This window comes from Phoca vitulina, unplaced genomic scaffold (genome assembly GCF_004348235.1).
Source record: "Phoca vitulina isolate PV1807 unplaced genomic scaffold, GSC_HSeal_1.0 scaffold34, whole genome shotgun sequence".
NCBI classification, from domain to species: Eukaryota; Metazoa; Chordata; class Mammalia; order Carnivora; family Phocidae; genus Phoca; species Phoca vitulina.
Window position 1 is genome coordinate 16,989,120 of NW_022589737.1, and position 14,896 is coordinate 17,004,015.

The window sequence follows — 14,896 nt, forward strand, 5'->3', positions numbered from 1 at the left end:
AGAGAGTCCATACTATTAAGGGAAATCTTAATCCAGTGAAGGTCTGAGCTAGAGGGTGTTACAGTCAAGGCTCTTTCAGTTGAAGCCCACTTATGCTGACTCAAGTAGAAAAGGGAGAATTTATTATAAAAATATAGAATTATATTTCAAAATGTAAGGGTAGACAGTACAGCTCAACCTTACAAGGGTCCGGAATCAGGAATGGGCAACACTTCCGGGACCATGTTGTTCTTTGGTGACGCTGAGTCATCCCAAGTCTGCAGGGTCTCTCTTTGCTGCCTCTCTTCACTCCGTTTGTGCCTCTTTTACAAACCAGATTTCTCTGCATCTACACACACACACACACACACACACACACGACTGAAGACAGCAGCTTCATCTCTGCCTTTGTATCATGTCCCAGTTCAGCCAGGGTAGCAGGACACCCGCCATCATTCCAACCAGCTATGGCCTTGGGTGCAGGATCGTGTCGTTCCAGCCTAACCTGGAGTGGAGGACGTTCTCAGAGGAGGTCCATGTGCTGGGAGGAAATGCCTAAGAGGTGACGGAAGGATGAGCTCATCTTAGCTGGACTATCTAGCAAGCTATCATGATTTCAATACAAAATGAGAGAGCAAATTGGCAGGATGATAGTCAGGGGCAGTGATTTTGAGGTGACTATCGGGGGCAAATGCCAAAAGAGGAGATGGAGAGGAAAAGGGCCAAAAACTTAACCTTGTGAATGTTTCCATTTCCAGGGCAGGGCAGGAAGGTCAGTCAAAGATACCAAGAAAGAATACAGAAAAGGATCCATTGAAAAGTACAAGAAAGGAAAGAGAAGAATATAGAGTCATGGTGTCAGGAAGAGAAGGGAAGGAGAGCTGATCCACAAGACCACTTGCCACGGAAACGGAGCTCCTGGGGGGCAAGAGCTCAATGTAGCTCTAAGAGTGACCACAATACCTAGCAGGACAAGGGCCTTAAAAAGTATCTGTTGAATTGAATTAAGGTGGCAAACAAAGAGAAAAGCTGTAAGATTTAGCAAGATTGTGGTCCTTAGTGCCTTCTAAGAAAGGAATTGCATTACAGTGTAGAGGCAAAAGTCAGGATAGAAGGAAAGAGTGGAGATTGCCTAATCATTTAGTAATTTGGGTGATAAAAGGGAGAAATGACTTGAAGAGGAAGCAGGGTTAAAGGAATGGCTTGTTACTAGTACTATTATTATTGTTGCTTTTGGTTTTATTTTTAGAATGGAATAGACTTTATAATTAGAAAAAAGTATTCCCAACATATGCAATGAACATATATTCAAGAGATGAGCAATGAGTAGAACCTTCTTAAAGGAGGAGGGAAGAGGTGAGAGAAACCTTAGAAATCTGACAGAATTCTTCTCAGAGACCAAGGAGAAGAAAAAGAGCCTAAAGATCCCAGGAAAACTTGAGATAGAGAAGAGCAACATTGAAGAAGCTTCCTCACATGCCTTTCATTTCCCAGTGAAGGTGGAATCTTGTTGGCTTGCCTGGCGCAGGGTTGCGGGCAGAGTATGATGGAGAAGTTTTTGGGACAGCAACCGAGCAGAATGCTGCATGTTGTCTTCAAGAAAGAGGTCATTACCCAACAGTGAGGGGCCGGGTAAAGTTAGGGTAAATTTGTTATGGTCTCAGTTCATACCACTGCAAGGCGTGCTTCAGCTGAAGTTCAATTATACGGATGCTGAAGCAGAGTCCCGTGGTGATCCCTGGGATCAGAAGGGTGAAAAATCTCTAGGTGGTAACAAAATGCTGTGTTGAAAGAGCTTAGCCAGGGGTCAGAGTGTCAAATGAGGCTGATGACTGGAGACCTAGGGGCATTGCTGACCAGGGCGAGGTAGAGTACAGACAGGGGAAGAGACCGGAAGCTGTGTCAGAGGAGGAAGCCTCCGATGTCCAGCGCAGGAGTACAAAGTCATGGTGAAGGTCAAGATGCCAGTATGCCAAGGAATGGCTCTAGCTCTGGAAAAAAAAACAGTTCAAAGCATGAAGGAATGAAGAAACGTTTGGTGAACTCTCGCTTACCACCCTGGAGAGGCCCACACTTCCCCAAGGGCTGTTGCCGCAGAGGCTTTGAACCTCCAAGGCTCTTGGTTCCCGCAAAACCCAATGGTAGGAAGTAGACATGAAAGTTTGTCCCAGCATGCGATGGAAAGTGAAAAGGAAATAATAAGCAAATCATATCTACGGTGGGATGACAACTACGGGGCAATGCTTCATAGAAAGAAAGAAGAAAGAAACGGGGGGAATGGGGAAAGTCACCAAAAGCCAATGCTTTTCGTCCTGGGGTGGGGGGTGGGGGGGTGTAACTGGGAATGATTTGGCGGTTTTCTTTTTCTTTGTCCCCTCCCCCCATCTTTTTACATTTCGGTGAGACAGGTATTGTTGTTCCAAGAAAAGCACAAAGCCTTTGGAGTCAGGCAGCGCAGTTATGATGGCCGGCAGTGATGGACCACCCACCAAGAGCTAGGCATTGTGCTTGGCGCTTTACACGTATTACTTCGAATCCCTGCAACAATGCTCGTGCTGACTGTTATCCCCATTTCAGATGTGAAAAATGAAACTCCAGCATGATAAGGGACTTTGCCAAGTCCCACACCCGTCTGAACGGCATGTACCTGAACTCACAACCGCTTCGATTTTTATCCCTTTTTCTTACTAGATGTCTGACCTTAAGCAAAACATTGAACCTCTCTGAGGCTCAGTTGCTTCACCTGCAAACACACACACACACACACACACACACACACACACACACATATACGAAAATGAATTTGCCATCAGCTCAAGATCTGTATCAGAGGCCACCAAAGTGAAGGGGATTAAATCAGCTCCCGGGAGTGGACTGAGCGAAATGGGCTTTCCAGAGAAAAGGAGAAGCCTTGGTTTTTGACCCTGGTTACGCTGTTTGGCTCAAGAACCAAGAGAACCCAGTGTTTGTAAACATTCTCTTTACTAGAAATACAAAGGTTGTTAGTCTAGGTTTTTCTAGGATGATGTTGTAAGCCCCAGTATAAAACGGCAGTGGTGGGGCAAGACTTTAGCTGTTTTCCCAACTCTGGCAGGCCCTTGCTCATGAGGAGAGTGTCACTGGCAGCTGCATAGACCATGGGAACTTCAGGGCAAAGGGAAAGCTCCCCAAGGTGGGCTGGACCTGCTCCGGAGGTTTGGATCTCTCTCATATCCAGGGTGAATAAATCAGGTCCGGGGGTGGAGGTGGGCACAGTGGCTGGGGAGATGGCCTCCCACCACTCTTCAACTCACCTGAAATATACGAATGCCTACTGCAAAGAGTTGTGCAGATGAAAAAGAGTATCTTTAGAGTCCCTGGTGAGGGCCCTGCACAAAATATGACCTCATTAAATGGTAGCATTTATTGCTTTTCTTCAAAAATTTTATATTGAGCTTGTATTACCTTTTATGGGTAAGAAAATGAATTTTTGAGTGTGCTTACATTTCAGCCACAGTTATGCCTACAGAGTAGAATTGGGATGAGTCGTTACATCGAAGGAGAGACAGTCATCTTTTCCTTGATACATTTTTGTTTGGCTATATACTGAGCACATGTGGGTTCCTTGGGGATTTTTTCCAAATAAATTATTTTCTTGAAAAATTCATTAGCAAGATCATCCTTAGGAGACTGAGGTATCTCTTGAACATTCCCTTCCACCAGCCACAGCAGAGAAATCGGGTTAAAATGAGCCCTGGGCAGCAGAACTAAAAACCCACACATCAGGCACAACAGTAGGTAAAGGGAATGCCAAGGCACTGCCCCAAGAGGTGGTGGCAGCGCAGATGTCCATCAACAGATGGATGGATAAACAAAATGTGGTCTATACATGCAATGGGATATTATTCAGCCTTAGAAAGGAAGAAAATTCTTTCACATGCTACAATATGGATGAACCTTGAGGACATCACGTTAAGTGAAATAAGCCGGCCCAAAAAGACAAACACCATATGATTCCACTTATATGAGGTATCCAAAGTCATCAAATCCATAGAAACGGGGGGTAGAATGGTGGTTACCAGAGGCTCGGGGGAAGGGGGCAAAGGGCATTTATTTAATGGGTATAGAGTTTCAGTTTTGTAAGATGGATTAGTCAAGGCTCTCCAGAGAGGGGAGGGGAAGGGAGGGAGGAGAGAGGAAAGAGAGAGAGAGAGAGAGAGATTTATTAGGAGGAATTGGCTCACTTGATTACGGAAGCTGAAAAATGCGATGACCTGCCATCTGCAAGCTGCAGACCCAGGAAAGCCAAGGGTGGCAGAAGACCAATGTCCCAGCTGAAGCAGGTGGGCAGGAAGGAATGGGACAAATCCGCCTTTCTCTGTTTTTCGTTCTATTCAGGCCCTCACCTGATTAGACGATGCCCACCCACATTGAGAGGGCAATCTACTTTACCAGGTTTACCAATTTGAATGCTAATCTCATCCAGAAGCACCCTCACAGACACACCCGGAAATCACATGGAATGTGGGCACCGCCCCGCCCCCAGCCCAGTGAAGATGACACATCGAATTAGCCATCTCACAAGATAAAAAAGTTCTAGAGGTCCATTTCACAACAATGGGAATATAAACTTAACACCACGGAGCTGTACACCTAAAAATGGTGAAGATGGTAGTGATTACAAGTACCAATGAATCGGGTCAATGGTCCTTTAAATGACAATTTCCTTGACTATGTATAAAAATGAATTCGAGCCGCTCATGAAACCAAAGCTGATACCAAAGGAATGAGGCCACTAACAGACAAACGATGTTACTGAAGTCAAAGCAGGAGAACCGAGGAGAGAGCGGTGGAAGGAGCCAAAGCCCTGGGTGACAGTGGAAGGAGCAGGTGTGGGCAGGGGCGGCGACACGCCAACCTTGGAGGAGGGTTCAGGCCAGCCAGCGGAGCCACCTCCATCTCCGCTCCCTGCCCTGACTCCCTGAGCTCCAGCCCACCTGCAGCTCTTCAAGCACGCACGTCCAGCAGCCCCGCTAGAATGTCCGCCCACCAGCATGCCCCACTTGCCTCCACCAGCTGAGGCTCGGTCCTGCTTTTGTGCATCGCTAATAGGCCACCTGCTGCCTCAGGCACTTGAGTCCAGGGCACTCTATCTACACCCTGAGAATCCAAATTATGAGCCTTGATCAAGAAAATAAATATGCCAGTGGAAAATTTTCATGAGAAAATTAAAAGAAGATAGTTCATCAGCCAGGAGCCTTCTTCTTCTTTTTATTTTTTTTAAGATTTTATTTATTTATTTGAGCAAGGGAGAGAGCATGAGCAGGGGCAGAGGGAGAAGCGGACTCCCCGCTGAGCAGGGGGCTCCATCCCAGGACCCCAGGATCATGACCTGAGCCAAAGGCAGACACTTAACCGACTGAGCTACCCAGGCGCCCCTAGCCAGGAGGCTTCTGGCTACAAATAACAGAAAGGTCTGACTCAAGCTAGTTAAAAGATAAGGAAATGTATTATTATCTAATAAGTCCAAGTTAAGTCAATAGACAGAATAGGCTCCAGTGGTGGTTAATCAGAAACTCAACATTGTCATCAAAGACCCGGCTTGCTTCAGTTTCTGCTTTGCCATCTAGGTATTGGCTTCGTCCTCTGGCTGGTGGCACGTTGTCCCTCCAGCTAGCTCTCGTCATCAAACGCAGAGAGAACAGGCCCAAAGGAAGAAAACCAGCTGTCTCTTCCCGTTTTCTCTTTCCGAAAGCAGAAAACCTTCCCTATAAGCCCTTAGCATACTTCTCTTCTCATCCCACTGGCCAAAACCTGGGGCCGCATGCCCCTTGCTAAACTACCCACAATCCACAGCAAGAGGAACGTTTTCACTATAATCGTCTGAGTTTAATTATTTAGGGAGACCACAGTGTCCCCTACACAATGTAAACAAGACCAGAAAATTAACACAGCTATTATATCAAAAGTTTGCCCCAGGAGCTTTTAGAGTAGGATGTGATACTCTCTCTGACCCACCGTCACCTACACCCACCCTCCACCTCAATTCAGTTACAATGCCTAAGTTCTCAAATTTGGAATCACTCATCTGAGAGAGATGGGGGGGGTGGATTTTTTGGTCAAGTGTGATTGGGAAGTGTACGCTCCACGTCCTTCTGAGAGATTCATGGTTCTCACTGGTGTATTTATTAAAAGCCCTGTGGGGTCTTACGGATAGCTTACTCTGCCGGTTTCCAAATTTATCTGACCAGCTAATTTTCCCCCAGGTGATTTTCAAACTAACATCCTATGAAATGAATACTCCTCAAACTTTAGGAAACCTCAGCTGAGACATGATCTTTCCTGGAGACAGGCAATATTTTGTTCTCCTGGTCCCTTCAGACTCAGCTTAAACAACACCTCTCCCTGGGAACCCTGCACCACCCAGCAATGGGGGGCAGGTTGCGGGGGTCCCAGCCCACTTATCCTGCTACGTTGCAATTACCTGTTCCTCGAGTTTTCTCCCTTATAATCTGTGAGCTCTTCAAGGGCAGGAACTGTGTCTTGCTCATGGCTCTACGTCCAACACCCAACACGGGGGCCAGCTAGAGAAGAGACGGAACATTTCTTGAGAGACTCCACCAGCCCACCGGACCAGTGGTGTTGCCCAAAGGTAAGGGAACAAACTAGAATGGAGCCGAGATAGACAAATCCCGATTTCAGCTGTTCTAATCTACTCCGCCTCTAGGCAATCACTGAATACCTCTCCGAGATTGCTGGGGAGCCAAATTGTTCCAGAAACTCTAGTCTGCACAAAGGAAGCTTTTGTTAATAGACCACACCTCTGCATCCAGAGGCCTCCGCGGAGAGCCTTGGCCCTTTCGGGCCTATTACTCCTGTCGGAGAAGCCAGGAGGAGGAAGGCCCAGACTGGGCCTTTGGGGCTGCCTCATGACCCTCACACCATCTCCATAAATGGAAGCTAGTAATCCTCTGGGCAGAGGTCGCCGAGTCCATAAAAGTGCCTGGAGTGTGTTGGAAGAAAGGCCTTTCCAAAGTACAAAGTAAGGTTAACTAGCTTAAAAAGAAAAAGAAAGAAAAAGGCCTCCAGCTGTCACTGTCCAAGTACGTCAGATGTGGAGGCCTCAGAGTGGGGCTGAGGAAGGGAAGACACAAGACTGGTTGTTTCCTTCTCTAGAGGTACAGAGAATACTGCACTTGTGGGAACTAGATCGCGAGCTGTTGAGGAGAACACTCCTGGTTGCCTATCCTAGACCTAACCCTAACCTAACCCTGCTGCTTCCCCTGCTTGTGCCCACCTCTCTTCCTCCTTCCAAAGAGAAATGAGTTTGGGTTTGGGCACCCACCATCTTTCACACAGCCACGTGCTTCAGGGCAAACTGTTGCCTAGCCCATCTTCACATGGTGACTCTGGTTTGTCTATAAGCCAACCACGATGGCCCCACTCTTCTTGGTGAGGCTTTGTTCAGGAATGAGATTGTGACCCAGTTCTAGCCAATTAAATGTGAGAGTGAAAATCTGCTACAGACCTCTGGGAAAGTGTTCTTGTTTCTAAAACAAAGCAAGGGGAAAAAGAGAAATCTTTCCTCTTTCTCTGGTCATCACTGATGAGAACTGATGGCTGGAACTACAGCAGCCATTTTGCTCACCTGAGGATGAAGGCAACATCAAGGGAGCAGGATGGAAAGAATGAATGACCTAGGTTCCTTGTCAAGCCTGGGTCACACTATAAATGCAACCCACTGCAGACTTACTGCGTGAGCAAACATTTTATCATTGTTTCCATTGTGTTTTATGTGCCTATGGCCAAAATCTTCCTAAGTTAAATGTACAGGGCCCCAAGGCCAGGTCTTATGCATACTGTGTCCAGTCACTTTGGCCTTTCTCCCCAGTGTTGGGCAGTGAACACCACCAACCAGTGTGAACTGAGGCCATAGCTCTAGAAAAAGCCAGTTGGGATATATTATATCACAGATAAAATCCTCAGACCACAGGTTCCTGAGGCCCGCACAGAACAGAGTCATCACTCCTCCTGCCCTGCTCTGCTTGAGAAAACAAAGCTTCCACCCAAATGTCTATCCTTCTCAACTGACTTGGAGGAGGGGTGTGCTCAGAAAAACGTAAGCAAATGAGCTAGGCCCGAGCACAGAGTCTGGTCTGGGCTCAAGGATGTGCAAGAACAATGCATCTGGACTTAGTGTAGAGTTAACATTATTTTGGTTAGCTCCCAAGGCAGCTAGTAAGTAGTGTGAAGTTGTAAAGTGTAAGTATGTAAGGTAAGGTTTAAGGTGGATGGACTTGGCTCTCTACTGACTCCCTTATTTGCTAAGGACCCTTGGGGTTTCAGCAACTTAACAGGAATGAGACACCTGCTGCTCAGAGCCGCAGAGAGCTGTGAGTGCACTGCTGGTACATTCCAGGCCTGGAAGCCTCCAGAAAGGACACGCACTCCAGATAACTCAATAATTCTCTCACTGCAGAAGCCATACGCACTGTCCTCATATTTGGGTTCTGGCCTTCAAAATTCCTATGTGCCAGCATCGGGCAATCTTTCCTCTTCTGCACCTGCCTTGCAAGGCAGTTTTCTGGTGATATCTCCTGGGGGTGCAGCACACGACTCCTTACACAAAGTGTAAGCTCCACCATGGCACGGCGTTCTTCTGTTTTATTCACTGATACACCCTGGGTGCCTAAAACAGGGCATGGCACGTAGTAGTCACTTAATAAATATGTGACGAATAAAATAACCTCTAAGGTGGGATTGAAAGTAGTATCTATCTCACAGGATTGTTCAAATATTGAATGGGATAGTGTGCAAAATCTTGGCTCAGTGCCTGGCACTTAGTAAGTGCTAAATAAATGGTCTGTTATTGTTGTTGTTGTTGTTGTTGTTGTTCGACCTTTGTCTTTGCTCTACTGCACAGGTGTGTTGTTCCACCTGACCCAGTAACTGGTGGGTGGAGATCCAGAGAGGAAGAGTCTGAGTCACTCCCGTGTGCCCACATGGAGGGACAGGCAGGAGTAGTGTTTAAGAATTCATTTTTAGGGGCACCTGGGTGGCTCAGTCAGTTAAGTGTCTGCCTTCGACTCCGGTCATGATCCCGGGGTCCTGGGATCAAAACCGGCATCGGGCTCCCTGCTCAGCGGGGAGCCTGCTTCTCCCTCTCCCACTCCCCCTGCTTGTGCTCTCGCTCTCTCAAATAAATAAATAAAACCTTATTAAAAAAAATAATTCATTTTTAAATGTCAGATCTCCTCCTCCTCTTCTTCCAAATCTCCTTATCTCAGTCAGTGCTATGCTTTTTGCCCAGTAATCTCTTTCTCACTTGCTAGTAGGCTCCAAGTTTCTGATCTCCCTGGGAGTGTCTCCCACACCAGCCTCCCCCAACCACCCTCACCACACTGGGCTGGAGCAGCCCCCCATCTTCTGCTTCACCCCCCCTTCCATTCCCATGTCTGCACTTCTGGCAGATTCCTCTTCCAACCATTCTCCTCCTCCCAAACTGCGTGCTTTCCTGATGCCCTGCAAGATCAAGTCCCATTTATTAGCAATATCATGAGTGAGGTTTTCAACTTGGCCCTAAAGTATTTTTCTAGCCTCTTCTCTCACTATATTCCTCTCTTTACCCCCTGGCCACCATGCTCCAACATACACAGCGTCACGCTTCTCTACGTTCCTTCAAAGGGATCCTTTCGCCAGACGCACCCTTTCCCTTCACCTTCGAGGATGCTGGTGATACGCGACCGGCGGCAGGCTTGCCCCCAAGGGAACAGTTGGCAGTGTCTGGAGACACTTTTGGTTGTCACGCTGGGGTAGAGCGTGTTCTAGCACCAAGCAGGTAGAAGCCAGGGATGTTGTTGAACATCCTACAATGCCCAAGACAGCCCCCCACAGCAAAGGATGACCTGGCCCCAAAGTCAATAGTGTTGAGAGATCCTGGCCATGGAAATGCTTTAGGACGGACCCAAATGCCAGGAAGCTTCCCCGTGAGGGTCTAAAATGAAAACGTAGGGCCCTCCCCTCTAACCTCATTGCAGCTTTGGCAACACCATCCGTGCTCTCTTGCCTTTCCAGAACTGTGGGCCCATTCACCAGATTTCAGAGTTGCTCTTCTGGCCCAGAGGAAATGTCCCAAATGTACTTATGTCAAATCACAGCCAGACAGGAGTCACTATGGAAAATGGTATAGAGATTCCCCATAAAATTAAAAATAGAACTACCGTAAAATCCAGCAATTCAACTTCTGGGTATTTAGCCAAAGTAAAAGAAAGCACTAACTCGAAACGGTATGTGCACCTCCCTGTTCACTGCGGTATTATTCACACTCGCGAAGGCGTGGGCACCACCTAACTGTCCATCGATGGATACATGGAATTCAAAAATGTGAGATAGATAGAACTCAGTCATAAAAAAGAATAGAATCTTGCCATTTGTAACATGGATGGACCTTGAGGGCATTATGCTAAGTGAAATAAGTCAGACAGAGAAAGACAAATCACCTATGTGTGAGATCTAAGCAAAACAATACAAACAAACAAAAAACACGCTCCTGGATACAGAGAACAGACTGGTGGTTGCCAAAGGTGGAGAAGGGGAGTGAAATGATGAAGGGGATCAAGAGGTACAAACTTCCATTTATAAAACAAATAAGTCATGGAAATGTAACGTCCAGCATGGCAAGGATAGTTAATAATCCTGTGTTGCATACTTGAACGTTGCTAAAGAGAATGAATCTTTTTTTTTTTTTAAGTAGTTTCCATGCCCAGCATGGAGCCCAACACAGGGCTTGAACTCACAACCCTGGGATCAAGACCTGAGCTGATCAGGATCAAGAGTCAGATGCCTAACCAACTGAGCCACCCAGGCACCCCTAAAGAGAGTAGATCTTAAAAGTTCTCGTTACAAGAAAAAGTATTTTGTAATGATGTCTGGTGACAGACGTTAACCAGATTCATTGTGCCCATCATTTTGCAATATATACAAACATAGAATCGTTATGTCCTACACCAGCAACTAATATAATCTTGTATGTCAGTTATGCCTCGGTAAAAAAAAAGAAGGGGCCCACAATATTTGTACCTGTTAAAATATTTTGTGAGACCACGAGGGTACAAGAATAAAGCTCTGTTACTTTTTTTTTTTTTTAATCACGGCCAGAAAAGACAGTCTTGGCCTGACATGGGTCAGAATTCATTGAAACTCCAGTTTTGCTTCCCCAAGCCAGTATTTCCAATGACTATTTGATTCTGCTTCATGCTGGTGGTTCACAAGTTTGTCTTTACATAAGGAAGAAACTATCCATCCCTCAGCCCATGTGGCCAGCGTGACACCCGACCAAAGCGGGGTTTTGATGGGTGTTTCCTGGATGTTAAACGTCATTCGACAAATCTTGACCGTATGGTCCATTTCTAGCTTCTGCAGAGAAGGTTCTTCCTGAGTAGCTTTGTTTATATCTTTTCTTCATCTAAATCAACCTGTCAGTTATATCCCCCAGGATATCACATGGGGAGGCATGAATACTTTCTCAGATGCCCTTTTTTTATTTTAAAGAAGAGAATGTAGGACAGCCAGTCCCACTGCTACTTCAGAGGTAAGTCCTACTGCACACTGAACACATCCACTCCCCTGACTCCCTACCTTTGTAGGACCAGATGGGCAGGATACCTTTGCGAGAAACACCTAAAACATTAAAGAGCAGAGGGTTTCTAAAAGAGCTCACTTATTTTTAAGCTGATGCCAGGTCAGAACCCGTACAGTCCCGCTAAAAAATCTGAAGTTGAAATAAGACACCCCAATAATTTCCTCTAGATGACAGTGAATAGGACCGTCCTCAGTAAGGCAACTTTGGACTTTGGGACTCCAATCCCTGAGCATGCCCTCTGCCTCCTTCCTGATGGCAGGGACAATCTGCCTCTCTCCTTGGAGTTGTCGTGTTGGTGTTGGCCTAATAGTCTGGCACCCTCCTGTTTCCCGTCCCTCCTTGTGCTGTGAATCAGTGAGCAGAATGCTCTCGGGAAGCCATTAAGAGACAATTTACTTGACTACAAAATGGGCATTTCGGAGTACATGGTATTTCCTGATAAGCCAATTGTAAATACCATTGACCCTTGGAGGAACATGGGTTTCAACTGCCCGGGTCCACTTATACGTGGATTTTTCACAGTCCAGTACTGTAAATGGATTTCCTCTTCCTTATGATTTTCTTCATAACATTTGCTTTTCTCTAGCTTAGTTTATTCTAAGAATACAGTGTATAGGGATGCCTGGGTGGCTCAGTTGGTTAAGCGGCTGCCTTCAGCTCAGGTCATGATCCCGGGGTCCTGGGATCAAGCCCCGCATCGGGCTCCCTGCTCAGCGGGGAGTCTTCTCCTCCCTCTCCCCCTGACCCTCCCCCCTTCTTGTGTTCTTTCTCTCTCTCTCAAAGGAATAAATAAAAAATCTTAATTAAAAAAATAAATAAATAAAAAGGAATACAGTATATAATACATATACAAAATATGCGCTAGGCAACTGTTTCTGTTGTCGGTAAGGCTTCCCATCACCAGTAAGCTCTCAGTAGTTAAGTTTGAGGGGAGTCAGAAGGTGTGTGCACATATTTTTAAGGCGTCTGCAGAATTTGACTGGGCAGGGGTCGGCTCCCCTAACGCCCACATTGTTCAAGGGTCAAGGGTGGTGTCCTCAGGTCACTCAACGGTCCTCATCCGGCGTGGGTCCACCCAGCAGGCTAGATCCTGCCCCGGGCTGCTTGCCCCTGGGCTGGCTGGCTCTCAGCCTTGGCTTTTTGGGCTTCTGGTTTTTTCTGCTGGCTTCCAAACAAAATCCCCCTTCCAGACCCGAGCTAGAGACCCCAAAACAACAATTCCTTGCTTGGCTGGATTCCATTCTATCTGCTCCCAAACAAGCCCTAATTCTCCATGCCTCACTGCCGGGCTGAGCTTAATGAATGATGCTTTGAGTCCCCGTTTGCCTTCCCTCTAGGCCCAGGGTGCTTAAACCAGGTTTCAGATTCAGAGAATGATGACCTCTTACTTTCGTTAGAGTCTGAAAACCCCTCTCTGCTCTGGGCTCTACCTTCTCCCAGGGTCTCTCAATTGTTATGCTTTTTTTTATTCAGTGTGTCTCCAATCCTTGCTTTTAAACAGCCTGTCTTCTCCCAAAACTCTTTTTTTCTGTATCAGACTTTTGAGTCCACCGCACCCCTCCTTACCTTGCCCTGCCCTCTCCCAGTCCATTAATTGTCTGACCTTGGCAACCCCCTTCCAGTTCGTTACAAAATCATCTCCCAAACCACATTTCCATTGCACATCTACAAAGTAACCTTTGTCTTCAATGGGAAGGGAGACAATTATACCGCACATAATTGGGGCAAGACTCTATTCATTATAATCTTCCATCTCTATAGAAAAGTCAACTCTTAACTTTACATCAGTTTCCTATTGTAGACAATCAACCCCGATAATTCAGGATAGCCAAGGATTTTTTTTCTTTATTTCCAGATTGATTTTCCAATACCCAGAAAGGTGGCGTAGAAAAAGCCCCGGACTTAGAACCAGAAGGCTTGTGTTCAGATTCAGGCTCTGCCACTTACCAGCTGTGTGACCTTGGGCAAGAGGTTCCAACTCTCTACAGCTCAGTCTACGCATATGTGAAAGGGGTCAATAACACCTACCTTGTTCAGTTACAGGGATTTGGGGGTGACCTGCATTACCTGTGAGTACCCAGCCCTGTGCTTAATCAGTGACTAGCCTCGTGGATCTCCATCGGCAAACTCGAATGAGGAACAACTCTGGATTTGGAGATCTCCCTTTGCCACAGAGTGGCTGAGTAATCATAGGCCAGTAATTACCTTCATCTCTCAGCGATATGATTTCTTCAACTATAAAATGAAGATAATGTCGCCTACCCTGCTTACCTTACGTAGGACACTTTGATCGGAAATTACTTTGTAAACTGAGGCACATCGTACCGTATGAGGGTAGTGCATCTCCTTCTTAGGGAAGACTGAACTGGGGAATTTTACAGATTCTCCCATCTGGCCCCCTCCCCCCAGCTTTCTGTGGTTACTATATTCCCCCCAGAGAAGATCAAACAAAAGGATCTCTACTGGCTCCTCTCGCTGGGAAAGTAGGGCAGATTCTAGCAGCCTGGAGGGAGCTGGGCCTGAAATTAAACCCTAAGGCACTCCCAGGACTTGGAGATGGCCAGATCATCAGCCTCCCCTTGCTTGGGCCTAAGTGACAGCTAAGCTCCTTAAAGTCTCCTAGAGAAATTTAGCGAGAGTAAGGATTCTTCATACTATATCATTTTTATCCAGCATTTGTAGCAAACTGTTGTAAAAGAAAAACAATGCAATGTAATGCAGTAGAAAGGTAACGTAAGGTAAGGTAAAGTAATGCAAAGATAAAAAGGAAAACCAATCATTGATTTAAAACCTATTTTTTTGACTCAGTGATGTGTTTAACCCTTCATCCACCCATGCAAGAGTTTTCATGAATGCAGGTGCATTGGCCTGTCACACCCCCATTAGACCCTGGAGCTGCTAAAATGCAGTGTTTCACCCAAAAAGCTAAGATTGAGCACAATTAGAGTCAGCCCGGTCCCCAGGAGACAAGCAGCCAGGCTCAATAATAAGGCGTAACAACTGCCTTCAGGAATGTTTTCTGCTGAGGAGAAAAAAAAAAACAAAAAACCTGTAACTCTCCAGGACTCCTCCCAGGCCCCAGACTCTGACCCGCCTCTGCAAATGTCCAAGTCCCAGGAAGTCTCAGAACTGTCTATCAGCATGTTCTTGGAGGAAAACAGCCCAACTTCCGCCCTCCCTTTATTTGGTCCAAATAGACAAAAGCCTTAGATGTCACTGGAAAGTGCAGGAAGGGGTGGGCGGAGGAAGGGATCTCGTTTTGTTTTCTGATAACCGTGCATTTTCCTTGTTTCATCT